This window comes from Peromyscus maniculatus, chromosome 9 (assembly GCF_049852395.1).
Source record: "Peromyscus maniculatus bairdii isolate BWxNUB_F1_BW_parent chromosome 9, HU_Pman_BW_mat_3.1, whole genome shotgun sequence".
NCBI lineage: Eukaryota > Metazoa > Chordata > Mammalia > Rodentia > Cricetidae > Peromyscus > Peromyscus maniculatus.
In genome coordinates this window covers 101,743,714-101,758,911 of record NC_134860.1, presented here as the reverse complement: position 1 = coordinate 101,758,911, position 15,198 = coordinate 101,743,714, and the positions used below count along the sequence as shown (strand labels likewise).

The following is a 15,198-nucleotide window of genomic DNA, read 5'->3' as shown; positions in this document are numbered from 1 at the left end:
GTGCACCACCACTGCCTGACTTAGACATTTTTTTCTAAGAAGACTTAACTTACAAATCATCAAAAGAGATATGAAAAATGTTCAACAACACCGGGAATATAGGAAATATGAGTCAAAACTGTAATGAAATACCTGCGCCTACGTTTTCGAATGTCCATTACTAAAAGAGAAAGAACAGTGACGTAAGAAGGCACCTTGGTACGGTGTTCTTAGTAAGAAAACTGTTACACCTGGTGTGAAGAGAGCTGCAGAGGTCCTCACAACGGAACAAGAGAACTACCAGACCATGACTGACTGCTCTTCCGGATCTGTATCTAAAGTAAATGAAATCAACACATAGAACAACATTGTTCATTTCAGCACTGTGCATAATATCCAAAAATGAAAACAATCCAGTGTCCATTATTGTCATGTGAATAAACAAAGAAAAATGTAAGCACACAATGGTCTAAAGAAGACAGTTCCTGTACTCAAGTATGGGTAGGTTCCCACCCCTAGCTGAGGAGCTATTAGAGTTGATGGCTGCTAGAATAGGGGGATTCTTTTGTGTTTAGATGGGGCCACATGCTCCAGTAGATCTCCTACACCCACACACATGGGCAGCACTAGTTGGACTTATTTGGATATTTTAAAAAATAAAATAAAAGAGATAAAGTTGGTACAGAAAAAGTTGTGAGGGAGTTGGGGGCCTGTTAGGAAGGGGAAATAGACAGGGATATGATCAAAATATATTGTATACATGTAGGAAATTCTCAAGAATAAAAAATATTTTTAAAAAGAAGGCAGTCCTATCATTTAGGATAATAAGCTTGAACTAGGGGATACTAAACTAAGCTAAGTAAGCAAATGACAGAAAACAAATACTACATGATCTTCTCAGATCAATTTAAATTTGAGCTTACATAGTATAACACAGAGGAGAATGGTTATTGCTGAAACATGGAAGGTAAGAGTCATTATCCACAGAAATGAAGGTTCAATTCTATATGATAAGTTTATGTGATTTAATGTATAGCATAAACGACCATGGTTAATAATGCTACATTGTATATGTCAAGTAGATCTTATCAAATACAAACTAGTAATTATATGAGATGTTAGAGTGACTAATTGATTTTATTGAGATAGTAATTTCACAAAATATGCCTATATTAAACCTTTATGTTGGCTGGGGTCTGTAACCCAAGCCTGTAATCTCAGCCACTCCAGAGACTGAGGCAGGAAGACCGCAAGGGCCAGGCTTTTCTGGGCTCCAGAGGAAGTTCAAAGCCAGCCTGAGTAACTTCTATTCCTGATACTATAAAAAGCATCATACAATTTTAAACTTCTGTCAACTGCTTTTCAGTGCAGCTGAAAGGAAAAGAGGATGAGATACAAGTCACAACTTATGCAATTTTTCTTGCCTTCAGTTAAAGCTTGTTCATATGTCCTCTAATATTAAAATCAATTAGTAAGAAAAATTATGGAAATAAGAAGACATAGTCATGGCTCCATGAGGATGTGATCAAACAAATTCTGCATGTGGGTAAATATTCAAGGCACACAACCCCATTAGTTCCCCAATAAAAAGAAATCAAGAGACAATGGAGATTAAAGAAAATTTAAGGGCTAAGATATAGTTCAATAGTAGAATACTTGCCTACCATGTATAAGATGCACAAGGTCCTGGTTCTCTCTCTCCCTCTCTCTCTCTCTCTCTCTCACTTTATCTCACCCTTTCCTCTTTCTTCTGTGTCTGTCTCTCTTTCTCTCACTCCCTTCCTCTCTGTCTGTCTATGTCTATCTGTGTGTGTGTGTGTGTGCGCGCGCGTGCGTGTGCGTGCACGGGCGCGTGCTTTGGTTGAAATGGAGAAAGAGATTTAAGTAACTTCCTGTACTAGCTACTTTTATGCCAACAGACATAATTATGATGCCACTGTGAACAATTTTGGAGAGGGAGCTTAACTGAGAAAATATCTCCAACAGATTGGCCTGTGAGCACTGTCATGCATTTTCTTTATTGATAATTGATGTAAGAGGGCACAGCTCACTGTGAGAGGTGTCACCCCTAGCTGGTGGCCCTGGCTGCTATTAGAAAACAGGTAGAGCAAGCCATGAAGAGCAAGCCAGTTAGAAGCACTCCTCCATGGCCTGCATCAGAAATCTTGCCCCAGATTCCTGCAATTCTGGATTGTAAAGTGGAATATAAGCTGAAATAAGCCCTTTCTCCCCCAAGTTACTTTTGGTCATGATGTTTTATCACAACAACAGAAACACTAACTGAAATACTACTAAACAAATGTAGACCTTATTTGGATCCTAATTTAACAAAGCAACTAGGAATAAAGCAAGTTTGAAGATAGGCTGAGCATTAAAAAAGATATCATTGATTTGTTGTGCATGAAATGACTCTGGGGTGCACATTAAAGAGAATTTTATTTTTTGTCTTGTATTTATGTGTGAGATACAGAGTGAATTATACTTCAAAAAATTGGAGGGATGAACAAAAATACAGATTGTTAAAGGTTGCAACTGGAGGGTGGATCTGAGGAGGGTTGTTATATTATTTTTTCTATACATTTATGATATCTCCAAATGTGTAAAGTAAAATAAAGTAAGGGTAAGGAACTGATTGACAGACAATGACTTTCAAACACAGACTCTCAATCTTCTTGTGTTTTATTTCTTCAGAGCTCTGGGATCACATATTTAGCAGCTCAGAGTTTCTTTGGTTTGGATTCCCTCCTGTTGTTTATGCATTTTCGCCTCCATTTTATAGAAATGGCATGTGCTCAACTTACAATCTATTGAACTCTTGTTTGGGGCATTTCTGAGGATGAGAAGTCCAAAGGACACACAAATGAGGATGTGAGGAGTGAGGGCTCAGGCAGACCTGCTCCTACAGAGGTATTTCAGGGTGGAGAAAGCAGAATGGGGAGGGAGGCAGAGCACAGTGCCTGTGTTTATTTTAGCATTGATGTCCATCACTTTGGCAAAAGCTCTGATTCTCTAAACTATTGAATTGTCCAGCTTTGTTCTGACTGGTAACAGACCTTCCACAAACATTGAGAGAAGTGGAGTACTTGTAAGATTTGCAAGGTTCTGGAGGAAAATCATGAAGGCTTCTGGGAATGACTTGCCGTCTATGTGCTCTGAACACACCGTTAGGTCTGCAAGGGAGAGTGATAGTCATAGCTCTGACTCTTAATTACCAGGCTAAGGTTGCCCTTTCTGTCTCCCTCCAATGGTTTTCCATCGATCCCTTCTCACATTTAGCTGCTTTCTAAAGAGCATAAAGAGAATTATTACAGGAAACCCTAGAGGTAACTAAGAGGACAGAGGTGTTTTATTTTTGCCTGTATCTTCGATGCCGTTCTTTTGCATCCTTCTCAGCCAGCCTTAGTTACAAACCAACTTCTTTTCTCCAGCACGTCCTTGCAAAAGATATCTTTCTTTCCCCAGTGTCAGGAGAACCACTGCCTGCTGCACAGCTGTCTGGCAAGAGGCTGGAGTTGCTCACCTGGATGAGATTGCAGGGAGCTAAGACATAGTGACAGCTCTTGTGAACTGACCAAACCTGGGGCAGAGAAAGGAAGGCAAAAGAGAGCTGCCATGTCTAAGTCAGAGCAGGCGTTTGGAAAGTCTGGGAACGGTCTCCTTCTGTGACTGAACCCACAGTACTCTACACCACGGAACTGCAATGATGATGTAAGTTAAGTTGAAAATAAGGAGGCATTTTCCCCTCTTTGGTATTTCTATGTAATGGTAAAGTGGTGATATAGTAATTACCTGGTGAATCAGTTCTCTCAGGACCAGCAAATCGAACTATGCAGAGTTAGGGTGGTTTCTGAGTTGTCTAGACTGATTTACCATATTAATATTGAATATTTATGGAATCTGAACTTCACTTTGTACTCTGTAAACAGAGGCTGAATTATTCAGATTATTTGTCTATACTGTAATAAGTGGAAATGTCTCTTTGTCCCTTATTTTTAATGTTAAAAAAAATAAGCACTGCAGTGTTTTAGGTATAAGAACAAAATGAGGCAAAGGCATCTGCCTTCCGCTACTACAATACCCCATTATCCATGCTTGTATCTGTGAAATGACTTGTTTATGTTAAACATGTACTTTGAGTTTGATAGTTCAACCAACAGTTTGACTGTTTAACCTATGGCTGAGCTTCAAATCAGGGAAGCCTTTAAAACATTCAGTGGTTGTATAATTCAATCAGATAGCCTGGTAGGAGATTAATTGGAAACATATGTGACACAGTGGCATCACAAGCCTTTGCCATGGATGAAGAGAAAGGAATTGACTTTGTACTGCCCCGAAAATGCTTCTAGAGAGCAATGGCCAATGTCTATAATGTAGCAGGTAAGAACTCAGACTAGTATTTTAGCTGGACATATAAAAACTGAATCTACCAGGCTGAGCTGAATCTCCAAGGGAGTCCTTGCCCTGGAGGAGATGGGAATATGGGTTGGGCTTGGGGGAGGGGGGCGGGAGGAGGGAGGAGAGCAGAATCCGTGGCTGATATGTAAAATTAAATTAAAATATAAAATTAAATAAAAAACAAAAAACTTGACTTTCACAGCACATTGTTTTATAATTAAGGCAAGGAGAAGATAAGACTAAATTATTAGCATTATTTTATACCAGTCTATATATTTTCCTTATTATTTTACCTGCAAGGAAGTTTTAGTATACCAACAAAGGCAGATTTTTCTGTTGCAGATTTTGCATACTTCTGCTTGCAGCTGAAAGCCTGTCATTTTTGTGTGGACAGATTTCTTTAGACTTCATTGGGCAGTAAGATTAGTTGTTCAGATTATGTAAGCTCCTTCATGAGATGCTTGTGGACTGCACTACAGTTTAAGACAAGCGAGGGGTACAGCAATTGCATCAAAGATACTGACATTGACACTTGGTTTTTAGACAAGGGAAAACAATCCAAAGATGATATTTCTGAAAAGATGGTATGTCAAACTCAAAAACTGTGCATTCTCTTCCTTCTATATTGTCACATTTGATGTTGTTTATATGCAACACTTCTATAAAATTATTTAAATTATTTGCTTATAATGATGATCAAAAGAGAAAACAATTCTTTACAAGATTTGTTGCTGAGCTTACACAAACATTCTGATATGTGACTTTCCTTAATTTGTTTATAAATTTGCCAAGCTTAACACATTGATCCATGAATGCCTGAAGACATGAAGCCCAGAAATCACTGACTGATAGGGCTTTAGTATACAACCTGGGGAAAACGTAACTCTAACCTCTGAACTCCAACAATTCATGAGACTGTCACACTGTTCAACAAGAGATTCTTTGGAAAAGACAAAAAATGATTTGAGAACAGAGGGAAAATGCACCCTCATTATTTTTGAATTGGAAGTAAAGTATTTGAAACACCTACTCTTCACCTCCTCCTAACACTATTAACAACTTAAATGTTCAGGAAAATTAAAAAGCATGTGGGAATATTCTTTACTGCTCTTGATCTGATTCTAGGATGTTAACTCTTTTATCGGCATGACTGTTTCCAGTGTTAGTAAACACTGTCAACTCAAACCTGGAACCAGGGATTTCAACAGTGAGTCAATCAGGGGTTCAGTCAGCACTTGCTGAAACATCTACTCTGCTTTGCTACCTTGGAAAGAAGCTAATTAGACTCATAAGGAGACTTCCTAATCATTGGAGGGCTCTTCACACTCTTCCTCTTATTTGCTCACTCTAAGTCAGTATGAGAACAGCTAGAAGTGGCAATAAAATAGCTACACAGGTGGTCTAAACAACAGAAAAATAACCTCTCAAATTTTTTAAGGAAGTCCAGAAATTGGAAATCAGGGTACCACCATGGTCAAGTTCTGGTGAAAGCCCTTTTCCTGGCTTCCAGATGGACTCTTTTGAGATGTCCGATGGTAGAGATGGTAGACAAAAAGCAAGTTTGTATCTTATCTTTTTGCACAGACACTACACCCATTGTGAGGGGCGGGCCCCTCATGGCTTCATCTTAACCCAGTTTCCTCCAAATGGTTCCACTTACAAACATCATCACACTGAGTAGTCAAGCCTTAACAAATAAATTTGGAGGAGTCTGACATTCATTCTTACTATGTAACATGATAAGGAATTGATTGTAAGGACATTTAATATACCATGCCTTAATGTTGGCCTCATGGGGACTGGGAATGGGTAGGCAGCACCCATTCACTGGTGTACCTATAAATAACAACCCAAAAGGAGCAGATAAGACACCAGGAATTCAACACATAACATTGGGAAGTGCATCACTAAGGAATCAATGACCCCTCCTTGGTGTCATCACGGTTCATGCGAAGTGATGTCTTTCAAGTGAATTTATGCTCTCTCTTTAGCTTGTCAGCTCAATATCTGTGGTTTGAGGAACAGGATTTCCCCACTCTTTGTGTGGTATTCTGAGACTGGGCTCTAAAATTTATACAGTAGTTTTATTATGGGGTAAGTCACGAGCAGGAGTCACATTAGTTCTCAAAGTTAGAAAAGCAACTTCCCTCTGGCTCAAAGAGTTGGAGTGTCTGGGGTGCAGCTGTTGAGGCTCACCAGAATGTTGTATCAGATGCCCTGGCCTACATCAAATTTTGGAGGAAGCCAATTTTTTTTCTCTGTGGGAGCACTGCCTATGGCAGACAATTAAGGAAAAGTTGACTTTGTCTCTTATACAACATAATCGTGATGCATAATATAATATATATTCTAAGGATGCAAGTTACTTCCTACTAACATTAAGTTCAGATTTTAATATGTGTGTTGTTGAATGCTACTGCTCTGAGCCTTTTCTGGTCACACTGTTTTATCATGAAGATCTGGCTATCTCTTTTAAGCAAAGAAATTGTAATTGTTTGGGCATGACTCCCACCACCACTGAAAGGAACTGTTACTTGAAGGCTTGTTTCCTGGTGGGAATAGTAGCCACAGATACAGCTTTGAGAAGGGATCAGGTTGTCATTATCAGTGGGTCTATCCACCCGAGATTAAATCTGAATAGATTATAGGAAGGTGGTGAAGCTGGGGAGAGGTGAACTTGCTTGGAGGAAGTAGATCACTGGAGGCTTGTCTAATTTAAAGGGTGAATTTTGCCCTGGTCCCTTCCTGCTGCCTAGATCTCTGCTTCTTGGCTACCATGAGGTGAGAGACTTGGCCTGGTCACTCCCTCCCATCATGACATCGGTTCATCCTTACCACAGCCCATGACCAGCAGAACCAGTCAACCACAGACTGAAACCTGGGAAACTGTGAGCTTAAATAAATCTACTCTCCTTTGGAGTTGTTTCTGTCAGGCATCCAGAACAACAATGGAAGAAGAGTATAACAGAACAATGTGGGTTTTGATCATTTAAATAGTTCATGTGAAGGTAAGCGAATATTTTCACTGCAGTCTAGTAATATTCCCTTTAAAAAATCCCTACTCTAAAAAACTATAGAATTACTTAAATATAAAGTTGGTTTTGAAAGAAACTTTAGTAAATAAGAGTTCTAGAAATGTCCCCATTTACTCCACGCTCTCAAATATACTAGGAAGATGAGTCTTTACTATATTTTATAATCTAGTACTTGAAGCTGAATCCTTTTACATTCCTGCTGTTTGCCCTCACCTTTATTATTTGCATTTTCTCAGTCTTGCCCATGTTTTAAAAATATTATTAGACATATCTGAACTATAGTTGGTTTGATCAAGCTTCCCTTCTGTTTATCTGCATTATGTTTTACTATTTTCTATCCTTCATTTCATTTCTTTTTTTTGTAATTAGTTTATTTGGTAGTTTCCCCCCTCAGCTTTATAAAAGTGAATGCTTAGGTCATTAAATTCTACATCTTTTCCTTTCACATTTAAAATTATAGATGTATCTCAATGGAGTTCTACTGAAAACATGCCAGAGGCTACAAACTGAAATTTATATTTCATAGTTCTGGACATTGAGAAGTCCAAGTTCAAAGTAAGTATGGTTATATATCATTCTGTCTACAATTCCTAACCTCCAGTAATAGTTCTGTTCACTTCCACTTTGAAATCAACCTTTCATTTCCAACTTTGAGGATGAATGCAGTATGTCATTCTGCATCTGGATTAGTTCACTTAATGTCCTTCAGTTCCATTTGGCCACAATGAAAGAATTTCATTCCTTTTATGAATGAATAATATCCATATATATATATAGATATATATATATATAGATATATATATAACTTTCTTTCCCAATCACACACTGAGAGCCACCTAGCCTGATTCCCTTACCCTGTCTGTTTTGAATACTGCTGCAGTAAACATGGGAGTAGGGACCTCTTCTCACACGATGATTTCATTTTCTTTAGATATATCCCCAGAGGCAAGATCGATGGATCATATGATAGTTGTCCATACTTGTTTACACACGTGAGTTTCCTTTTCTTCATATCCTCATTAACATAGATTACAGTTTTACTTTTCTGTCAGTAACCCAGAAATTTTTTAAAGAAAGTGACGATAACCTTAAACAGAGTAATTGTGACCTCATAATTCACCTTCATTTGGGATTGCTAGGAATTTTTTTGGTATATTCTGCTAAATCAATCCCCCTCCTTTCTTTTTTCCTTCTTATTTTGTGCCTTTGAGCCTATAGTTTCATAATGTATACCAGGGTGGTCTGAACTTGCAGCCAGTGTCTCCCAAGGCCTGAGCTCACAGGCACAGACCATCCCTCCAAAGTAAGAACTCCCTCCTGGCTGCCAAATGTACAGACCTTTCTGCTTCCAACATTAAGACTGTGAGGTAGACAAAGTAAATTAATTCTTTCTTTGAAATTATCTCCATTGAAATCTTCAAATTTTTAATCTAGAAATAATAATAAAACAAGCTCTTAACACACACATATATTCCGTGTGTGTGTGTGTGTGTGTGTGTGTGTGTGTGTGTGTGTGTATGCTCCTGTCTCTGTGTGTGCACAAGTATATGCATGAGTGTGGAGGCTAGAGGTTGTTAGTAGTGTCTCTCTCAATTACTCTCCACCCTACTTTTTTGAGACAGTGTTTTCCACTGTACCTGGAGCTGGCTGATTTGGCTTCACTGGCTGACCAGTGAGGCTTCAGGAATCTGCCTGTCTCTGCTTTCCTGACACTGGGATTATAGTCGAATGCTGCTATAAAGGACTCTAGGTGGCCCTGGGATGGAACTCAGGTCCCTACACTTGCTGTCCACTAGCACTTCACAGACCACGCTACCTCCTCAACCTCGATTCTTTCAGACTTTATGTTATGGAGTGATTTTACTTAAGGAATGATTTGTTTTACTTAAAATGTGACATTGAAAATAAGAATTTGCTTTCATGGTTATCTTTGCAAGCAACTCTGTAAAAAACAAAACAAAGTGCTTTTTGAAGCATTTTTTGTAGTTACTGGAGACTTTAGGTATATTTGAAAATAATTAGTTCCGATGTAAATTACACAATCTTCAAATCAGGATGGACAGCAAATCTAAGTGAAATAAGAAAAGTCATCACTCATTAAATACTAATGTCAGGGATCGCATGGGAGCTTGAGGCTGTTGTCTGGCCCACAGAGTTTGGGACCATCGTGCCAGGCATGCGCAAACATGTCACAGAGACAGTTGCTGGAAAGATTCCCTGGTGTTCAATGTACAGAAGACCAGGGCAAAAACTTCCTCATCATTACAGACCTTCTACACTCCTCACAGGCTTCCTGTGGAGACCAGCACCACACTTCTGACAAATCCCCAACAGTTTATTTGTTAGATATTTTATTCAAATTGCTTCCTTCTCCTTGCAGAGTGCACAGAAGAACAGCAATATCCCATCCCCTCTGCACCTCCTAACTGCTGTTTCAAGAGATAATGACTGAAGTTAGATCTTCATTACAATGTGAGTTTGTACAGCAAGCCTTATTTATTTTTCTCTACCTTGCTATTGTAATCACCAGGACAAGAAGACTGACTCTGAATAAACGTATTTATTTGAGTCCAGTGTTTCAAAGACACTCATTTGTTGAAAAAGGTAGGAACTGCCTTGCACTGTCCTGGAGAGAGAGAGTTCTGAAAGCTCATTATATCTGAGCCACATAGAGCTTCTGTGATTTCCATGCTCAGATAGCATCTAAAAAAGAAAATTTTAATTATAATATTTTCTTCTTCAATAATTTTAAACATACAAAAGCTATCCCAAATGCTTTCCCTTTTTTCAAGTTAAATCTTAATTTTATTATCTCCTTCTTGGACCTCAGGATAAGTCTTATTGATACAGCACACAGTAAAAATCTAGATATGATTTATTAGGAATATTAAAATAATAAAAATTTTAAAAAATGACCAGGAGCAACTGGAGGTTGGTTCCCATCTCATAAAAATACCAGGAGGCTTTCTTTAAAGGATGAAAGCACATTTAGGTGTGTTTTTATTTATGTACATGTATGTCTGTGCCAGTGTATACTACTAGCATGCAGGTGCCCCAGGAGGCCAGAAGAGGGTGTCAGACTCCCTAGAGCTCCTGGTAGGCAGCTGTGAGGAAGCAGATGCTGATGCCAGAAACTGAACATGGGTCCCCTGGAGAAGCAGCAAGCACTTTGAATGTCTGAGCAATCTCTCCAACTCCCAAAGGATGAAAGCCTCTGAGATAAATTAGTGAAATTAACAATCTATGCTTCTGGATCAGCTTTTATGGACCAGTTTTTATGTTTAGCAGAATTCCAAATTTTGCGGCACTAGGAAAAGCTCAGAGTGGAAATTGCTCAGTGAAGTTGGTTGACGTGGCTGTCGGCAGCAAAAGAAGATGAAGAATGTGCATCTATGGATATGAAGCTAAGAAGGCAGGGGGTGAAACTAAGAGTAACTTTTGTCAAAAGTTGGACAGAGGAAAAGAAAGGGTTGGTTATCTTTGGTGAGCCAACATCAAGCAAAAATTTATGTCAGGAGGGATTCTATACCCTACAGTCCACGACCTCCATTTGACTGACACAGCTTTTGCGTGAGAATTTTTCATGGTGAGGTGAGAGAAGAGTAATGACAGAAAAGAAAAATGGGATTTTGTTCAGTTCTGAAGACAACACGGAATTATGAAACTTCCTGGAAAATGGATGTAAGTGGAAAGTATTAGGACCAGGTCTGGGAGGTGGGGACTTGAAAGGGTTGGGAGGGCAGCGGGACACATGTGACAGGAAAATAGAAGCGGGGGATACTGAAGGCCAAAGGGTGCAAGCAAAGATGCTGCAGAGGAATAAGGAAATGGGGAGAAGGGCGGGTTGGGAGCAGAGGATTATCCAAACTAAGAATATATGTAAATGCTATAATAAAACTTGTTACTCTGTATATTAATTAAAAATGATAATAAACCAAAAAAGAAAAGAAAAAATGATTAAGAGATATGACACAACCATTCTGTCAGGTAGTCCTAGCTTTGGGGTAGAGCCAAAAGCCATGGGTAAAGAAGTACAACAGTTTCCAGAAAGCAGAGGCTGACACCATTCACAGTAAATGAGAGAATGGGACTCTCCAAACCTCAAACAGGAATCAATTCCACCGTCACCTGCATGAGCAAGTGAAAGGAAGAAAGCAGATCTGCTATACTTTGGTTTTATCACATTGATACCTATGTTGGACCTCTGACCATAGTTAATAAATTTGCACTAGATGGGGGTTTGTAATGGTCACAAATTAAAACCAAACTGGTACGGAGTATCTGTGTGAAGACACATACAATATATTCAGAAATGTACAGACTTGGGATATTTGTCTTCTAATCACTCATCCTGAGACAGTCTCTTAGTAAATATTCCAGAAAAAATCCAAGAAAGACAGGAAAATAGGCACATTAAGATTTCAAAAACAATGACAATGACTATCAGTTGTAAAAATTAAATCTTCAGCAAAACTGTGCATTAAGCTTAGGCAGCCATTAGTCAAAATGTGAAGAGTGTTAAAGATTTCTAAAATACCTCCCAAAAACACAACTCTGGGGACCAAGACTGTGACAAGTGATTCTTTCAGGGACCTTTAGCAGCCATACTATAGTACCTGGCCAATAGCTGATTCTGAAAGTTGAAAATCAATTAAAGAAATTTAACTTTATCAAGTTAAATGGTATTCTTTTCCAAGAAAATTGTTGGGACAAAATTTTTATACAAATATAACATCATCATTCCTGGCCTGTAATGTGTCTTTCTCTGTGCTGCCATCCATCTTCCAAACAATGACACAGAGATTTATTAATTATGAAAGCTCAACCTATAGCTTAGGCCTGTTCCTAACTAGCTCTTATAACTTAAATTAACCCATTTATATTAATCTACTTTCTTCCACATGGTGTTACCTCTTTTCCATCTTGCATGTCATTCTTCCTCTCTGTGTCAGGCTGGTAACTCATTCTTTCTTCTTCCCAGAGTTCTTTCTCTGTCTGCAAGTCCCACTGTAGTTGAAAGTTTTTCTGTGTCCTGTCTAGCTGGCGGTCAGGACAAATCTCTCCCACTTGTGTCCCCAAGTAAGCACACAGAGGCTCATATTAATTATAACTGCGTGGCCATTAGCTCAGGCATATTACTTACTGACTAGCTCTTACACTTAGTTTAACACATAATTCTTATCTTTGTTTAGCCATGTGCCTTGGTACCTTTTTTCAGTTCTACCTTCACATCTTGCTTCTTCTGCATCTGGCTGGTGACTCCTGACTCTGCTCTTCCTCTTTCCAGCATTCCTTTAGTCTGCTCGCCCTGCCTATGCTTCCTGCCTGGCAACCGGCCAATCAGTGTTTTATTAAACTAGTGTACAAAAGCATTATCCCACAGCATCCCACCTATACCTTCTGTCTAGCTATTGGCTGTTTAGCTTTTTATTGCACCAGTCACAGCAGTATATTGTCACACAGTGTACAAACATCCCACAACATTGACCACTACAGAGAAGACTATCAAGCTAGATATAATGGTTCTCAACCTGTGAGTAATAACCACGTTAGGCAGTCACATATCAGCTATCCAGCATATCAGGGACATTTAACAGCCATGCTATAGTACCTGGCCAATAGCTCATTCTGAAAGTTGAAATCAATATTTACATTATGATTCCTAACAGTAGCAAAATTACAGTTATGAAGTAGCTATGAAATAATTTTATGGTTGGGGTCACCACAACATGAAGAACTGTATTAAAGGGCCAAAGCATTAGGAAGGTTGAGAAACACTGATAGAGTGAATTTCTTTGACAAGGTTATAATGTGAAGCCAGAAGTGGGAGATAGATATGACTTCAGCCTCTGATCGACACTGTTATTTATAAAACTCTCTTGAGAATTATGAGAACTACATGTATATACTTCTGGGTTATTCATTCTGTTTCTTGTGTATTGACTGTTGACTGCAAGAATTTCTCCCACCTTGCTACCAGTAGACTAATTCCACAGAATCTTCTCCAGTTTTCAAGCTTCCTTCCCCTCTTTCTCCTCACCCTACAAAAGCACTTAACCGGGAGATTAACAGCACTTAGAAGCCTTTTGCAAAACCCTTTGGCAGCCATTGAGTGTTTCTCTATGGATGAAAACACACATTCTCTGTGTCATAGATGTTAATGACAGCTTAACAGTTTCCATCCTCAACCTTCACCTTGATTTAACAATTCCACAAATATACCCATAAAAACACACATTGCACACCATAAACACCCAATTTTTTCAACTAGAAATAAATTTTTTGAAGAATCTAAGTATTTTTAGAAGGCAAAAGAGTTTATAAATATGCTCCTCTTGGGCTGTGCTCTTAATTCTAATGCTCCTTGAAAGTGGCCATCAAAAGCTTTTATTTTTAGTGTCTGCTCACATTGGCTTTTTCCCTTGGTGGATTTCAGGACAGTTGCCTTTTGCGGCAGCTTTATTTCCCTAGCAGTGACATCAACGTTGTTGAATACTTTTAAAGTGATGTTTGTGGTTTTAGATGCTTGCTGGAGAAAAATCATTAATGCTTTTCAATCTCACAGCAAAATCCCAAGCGGAATAAAATATCCAGATATCCAGGCTTGGAGGGAAGGCTTCTCGCTCTTCAACAGCTGGTTTGTAAGTTGCAGATTCTCTTTCTAAAAATCTATTCTAGTTATACTTACGAGAAGTATATAAACACCTAAGTCAAAGCAATAATAATAAGCTCATCAAATGGTTTAACTGACTTTAATTACTATTATTAAGAACCTAAATTTTTTTCTTTGCTCCAGATACGCCTTCATCAACACAGGCCATCATTATTACGTTTGTGTTTGCTTGTTTTCCTTTGCTTTGTAAATAAGTTTTGTTTTTGCCATAGGAGCTCATTCAATATTTATTTAGCATGTTAATATTTGAAGCAACTCATCACTTTGTAAATTCTGGTGGGAGAATCTTGTCAAACTTGTTGAACATTATGATGATTTATCATATTTGATATTGCCTGAGAACAATAAAACCTACTAATCCGATTGTGGAGATGGGGAACGCCATGGAGAACAACTCATTAAGCATAAATTGGACAGATTGCATCCCAGCCCTGCTTAATTGGACAGAAATTATTTGAATTCATTCAACTTTCATATTTACCTCTTTAAAAATGAAATTACACATACCACTTCCTATTTTAGTAGTCTGGTGTTACTTTCTGCTGAAATATCCAAGTGCCCAATGAAGGAAAAGTTCACATTGGAAATACGAGACACCTTTTAAGATAAGCTAAATATTTTTCTAATGAAACTGATGAGCAAAGGGTGGACAGAAGGTGGTTGGTGGCATTTATAGCAGAACTTCTCTGACCTTTAATTTACTTTGGTGTGGACATCGGTCTCCAGGAGGGGATGGGTGTTGGCAGATTTCTTCTCAATGTTTTTAACCAGGGATCTTCATTCCTAAGGGAGCTTAACGAGCAGAGGAACCTTCTGGGAGCTGCAATCAGCAGGAATCCAGTCCATACTGTTTCACAGGCCATTTGAGGGGGGGGGGTCTTCTGTTTCTGCTTCAGGATTAATTTCAATTATTTCCTTATGGATTCTCTACTGAAACAAGGTTGGTCAATGCACTGTTCCACAAATCTGGCTCTATGTATCACTGATTCTGTGTTTCTGTATATGTTCAGACTGTCTGAAAGACATCTGTTAGATTCTAAATATCCTTCCAAAGTCCACTCACTTTCTCATATCTTCTAGTGAATATGAAATTTTATTTTAATCAAAGTTTATTTT

At 38.6% G+C, this 15,198-nt stretch overlaps 1 long non-coding RNA gene across 1 annotated transcript; it reads left to right on the top strand.

Moving 5' to 3' along the window:
• Nucleotides 1-7,852: 7,852 nt before the first annotated feature.
• LOC143267201 (uncharacterized) lies at nucleotides 7,853-14,768 on the top strand. Its single transcript, XR_013042120.1, has 3 exons — nucleotides 7,853-7,964; nucleotides 9,790-9,881; nucleotides 13,975-14,768. It is a non-coding gene; the product is annotated as an uncharacterized LOC143267201 (long non-coding RNA).
• The last annotated feature ends 430 nt before the right edge of the window (nucleotides 14,769-15,198 follow it).